A 5,279-nucleotide genomic window follows, 5' to 3' on the forward strand; every position below is an offset into this window, starting at 1 on the left:
TCACCTCATGTTGCATCTTGCAAAATTTCCCAAGAACCAGCCCAGTGACTGACTATGTGTTACCCAAACGAGGATGATTAAGTCCCCACAGTGCATGAAGTTTGGTCCTTTTTGAACATTTGTAATAAAAGTCTTCTGATGCTTAACAGAGTGGAGAGTACGCAGGAAGCCTGGAGAGAACAAAAGCTGCTGCTCGCTTCCTTTTCCAGTGATACCAGGCTGTTAATAAAGGCATCCAAGGAGCTCTGGTGGTGCAGTAGTTAAGTCATTTGGCTGCTAATCAAAAGGTTGGTGCTTCGAACCCACTAGCCTCTCCGCAGAAAAAGACGAGGCAGTTTGCTTCTGTAAAGATTTACAGCCTTGGAAACCCAATAGGGGTTGCTATGAGTTGGAACTGACTCAATGGTAGTGAGTTTGGTTTTTAATGAAAGTGTCCATGCTAATTGTGGCCTCACACTTCTCTGAGGATGGTATTTCTTTAGAGTAACTGTAAGATGTGAATCAAGCTTGGCTACAGAATTTATGTTTAAAATCTCTATACATCTTCCTAATGTGTCATCTGACATTTGTCATTACCTGGCTGTGGACTGGCTTTGAATATCTTATGAAATATTTATGACAGCAAGGGATGTGGGAATCATATGAAGAAAGCATATACAAGCCACTAAAGATGGACGATTACTGACAGGGCAAAATCAGTAATCAGCCTTTTGTTCCCATTTGTTCATTTTTAAGTGCGCCCAATTTGTAGAAGGCAACCGTCTTTCACTCCCAAGTTGCACTCTGTTTAAAGCTATTTGCTTACTATTCATGGAATGGCAAGCTCAAAAAAAATCTGCATTTCATTAGAACTTCTGTAAATTGACTCTCCTAAACAAGAGAAACCTATAAACTGCGCCCCCAGAAATAATCTGGTGCTTCCCTTCTGTGATTAACAGGTGGTATCAAACTGTAGGAGAAAGGAAGCTGTCAAATGGGCCTGCAAAGAGGAAATAAATGCAATACGGAATAAAATTAGGATTCTAGGACCGGGATATGGGCATCGTGCCTTAGACACTCTAAATGTAATGTGGACTCCAAACCACAACAGGGCAATTCACTAATTTGAACTCCAAAACCATCTTGATGTTGGTGTAAGATGACATAACCAGCAAGCGGCACAATTGGAATTCAACCCTACCTCCTCCTATGCCACTAAACCCATTGCCACGGAGTCAATTCTGACTCATGCTGTTGATTCTGACCATGTGTGTCAGAGTGGAACTGCTCTCCAGTTTTTAATGACTAATCTTGCACAAACAGACTGTCAGGCCTTTTCTCCACAGTGCCACTGAGTGGATTCAAACAGGCAACCTTTTGGTTAGTAGCCGAGTGTAAACCGTTTAAGCCACCCAGGGACCTTCCTTTGCCACCAGCTGTGCTTTGTTGATTGTACTGCAGCTGTTATGTCACATGACTACCATTTTCACCAAGGTGAGAGTAGGAACCCATAGGTAGAGCTGGCTAACCCCTCCTCTGTGCCCTTTTTGCATGCTTAGAGTCTTCTATGACAACACCTACAACACTTTATTATACTATTCTGTTACCACTAAGTCGGCCTCAGTTGACAATGCTATCATCTGTAGGAAACAGAAGCTCTGAGCTCAGTAGCTTAAACAGATAGGAGTTTATTTTTCTATTAAGGCAAAATGTTTGGGAGTAGGCTATTGCTGGCATTGACTGACACTGATTTAACATTTCAGCGATGGGAAGGACACTGTCCATGAAATTCTCTTCGTATTTCCCTCAGAGCCACATGATGGTTGCTGTAAAGACCAATGTCCAGGTTCTCCGATGGCAAAAAAAACTTTCAGGGTCCCTGGGCAAACTAGTGGCATTATGCTGGGAATTAAAAGCAGCTGGGGAGAGCTAGTACAAAGGAGCCATTCAAGACTCCTGGAGTCAAACCTCATCTTTTTACAATTTTGCAAAGATTCTCTTTGCTACTAAAAGTACTAACAGAATTAGAAATCTGAAGCTGGTAATAAGTACCTTGCTTTGCCTTTCAGGGGCACGTTAAATAGTAGAGTCTAGAAAAGATGTCATGTTGCCCTGGAGAGGCTAAATGAGAAGGCTGGAAATAGCAGGGCTATTTACTTGCTGAATTTTGAGTGGTAAAAATCACATATCTTAGCAGACAATTGGCCAGAGGCCTCTTTCAAATATCAAGAGCAACTCTCATTGATGCTGAAAGAGTGTACTTTCAGCCTTTAAATATATTGGTAAGACAAGAAAGAAGAATTTCAAAATTTCTCCCATATTCAATTAGAGAGAAGAGCTTGTCAAATGTCCTTTAGTATATCTGTTGTGGTATTAACTAAAAAACAGTTAAGACAAACTCCAAGAGCAGAGAGCAGAAAGTTAATGTAGGATGGGGGTCATGACAATTAAAACATATATGCGCACTCAGGAAATGCCTGTGTCACCAGTGGGTTGAAGAGTTACACGATGCGAGTATACACGGGATGATTTGTGCATTCAGATATGTAACCAGAAGCTTGGTTAATCAGATGCGCTTAACTGCCCTGCCTTTGGATAGGGGGAAATAAATTAGTGAATTGAAGTGAGTGAAAAGAGTACCCACATCTTCTTTATGCACTTGTATTCTAACAGGATGTGTTAGGGATGTTGCTAGGTACTGAGAATACAGACATGAAATACAGTGGCAGCCTTTAGGTAGCTCTCAGTCTAGTGGACCCTGAAGACCTCCCCCTTTCATTTCTTTCATCATTTCCAACAAATGTGTTTGCAACTCCTCGATGCTTCTTGTCACTGAAATAAGTTTGATAGTGCAGGCCACAGACTGAAATTCTTGTCATTCTTAGGTATATAAGACAACTCTTACCAAGAGAGCTTGTCTAACTGAAAGTTTTATATACAGATATGCCTTTTATTATTTAATATAAAACTGTTTATTTAAAATAGCTACAGCTTTGGTTAATTTTGTCTATAAGAAAACATGTCAACCTCTAGTTAAAACAATAATAATAAAAAAGGACCATCTAATTGTTCCTCAATTACCTACAAAATGAAGTCCAAACTCCTTAGCATGTCATTGAACACCTTCCACAATGTCTTCAGTTTTTCTTTGCTAGCTATTATTGCAAGTACCTTCTGTTCTCACCAAATGAAAACTCTATGATAACATGGCCTGCTATAAAATGAACTTGGACCAAACTTGATTGGCAACTGGCTCCCATCTTCTGTGAAGACCCAATTGCAAAAGTCGGGAGGTTTATGTTCCTACCTTGGAACAGGAAAAAAAAAAAGAAGTAAGATTTAGAGTGGAGCCCAGTTTAAAAATAAGCCAACAATCCAATTTTGGGAATCAGAGAGATACAGGCCAGGCCCCATGTCCCAATCCTCCCAGTCCACTCCCCTGTCCTGAAAGAAACTAGCCAGTCACCCAGTGTTGCCACACCATGGCCAAAACATCAAAACATGGACAGATTTGGATTGCTCAACCAGAACCCTGGCAGGCTAACTGACCAGTCGAGATCTACTTTTTCCATTAACTTCTCAAAAATATAAGCCTACATTTTATACAAATAAGTTTTTGGCATGCCACTCATTGTGTATGACAAATTTTACAGTAATTGCTTTTCCATGAGCAAATATACTCAGAATTTTCTCACATCACTACCTTTGTTCATGCTATCTCCTGACTATGATATCCTTCCCTTGTCATCTCTTACAATTCTTCTGGGCCGGGCTCAGATGCCACTTGTTTTCTGTAAAAAGCAAGATAGTAAATTTTAGGCTGTGTGGGTTATACAATCTCTGTTGTAACTACTCAATTCTGCTGTTGTAGCATGAATGTAGCCGCTGACAATACATACATGAATGAGAATGATTTTTTTCCAATAAAACTTTATTTATACAAACAAGTAGTGGGCTGGATTTGGCCCATAGGACTATAGTTTGCCCAGCCCTGTCTTAGATAACTGCTTCCCTAATACTCGGGATAGAATTCCTTTTTCCCCTCCTCTGGGATGCCCATGGCTTTGCCGAGGCCTTTCTGACAATGCTTATAACATTCTGCCTTTGTAGTTTAAGTTTTCTACCATTCCTCCCCTCTGAACTGAAAATTCTTTTATGCATTTTAAAGGCACTATGGCAGCATAGTGGGTAAGGCATTTGGCTGCTAACCAAAAGGCCAGCAGTTCAAATCCACCAGCTGTTCGATAGGAGGACGATGAGGCAATCTACTTCTGTAAAGATTTACAGCCTTGGAAACCCAATGGGGGTCACTATGAATAGGAATCGACTCCATGGCAGTTTTTTTTTTTTTTTTCCTTTTTAATGCATTTTAGGTGCTAAACTAGCTACTGCTGAATTGAATCCAACAAAGAAATACTGATGATTACTCCTATTTGTATTTTATAATTTACAGTAGAAAAGAAAAAAAAAATCTCTTAATTCTGTGTTTGTGTTGGAGACAAGCCTCCTAGTTTGCCCAATTTCTTTTCTCCCCATGTCTTAATTATTGAATCCTTGATTTTCAGGCAGGAATGCAGCTGCCTAGATTTAAATTTTTTAATAAATAAAATTTAGTGGGAAAAAAGGACTATAGTCTCCCTTTAAGTTAGATGTGGCTATGTGACCACATTCTGGCTGCTGAGTTATAAAAAGCAATGTCATGTTTGATTTCTGAGAAGTTTCCTTAAAAGGAAAAAGGTTTATCCATCTTACCCCATTGAGCTGAAGAGTCTTCTTGGATCATGTGGTGAGTAACTCACGTAGAGGGAAGCAAAAAAGAAAGGACTACAACCTTCACATTTCTTTACATAGAAATCCGTTCTCTTTTATTTGAACCACCTGCATTAGGGGTAGTCCTAACCAAGCCCAGTCCTCACTGGCATGATGAACAGCTCTCTCCACTTAATGAAATCAAGGCTATGGTCTTATTTTGAGTCACTTCCCGGGGTCAAAGGTCTTCCTAGGCTGGTCTCACTGCTTGCACAATTTCTTACAATGACAGGACAGCAAGAAAACCTGTCACTTTGACACATTTCTTCCTGATTGCTTCAGCTACATCTAACATTGACATTGCCCTGCTTATGAAAGGTACTTTTCTCTCTAGCTTTGCACCAGCACCAAATTTGGTGTCACTCAGTGCAGCCTGGCTCCAATTGAGTCATTGTTGTTATGTGCCGTTGAGTCGGACCCGACTCATAGCGACCCCTCCTTGGGTTTCCAAGGTGGTATCACTACAGAAGTAGATTGCCCCACCTTCCTTC

The sequence above is a fragment of the Orycteropus afer genome, unplaced genomic scaffold (genome assembly GCF_000298275.1).
Source record: "Orycteropus afer afer isolate SDZICR_OR568_19922 unplaced genomic scaffold, OryAfe1.0 scaffold00253, whole genome shotgun sequence".
In the NCBI taxonomy this organism is placed as follows: domain Eukaryota; kingdom Metazoa; phylum Chordata; class Mammalia; order Tubulidentata; family Orycteropodidae; genus Orycteropus; species Orycteropus afer.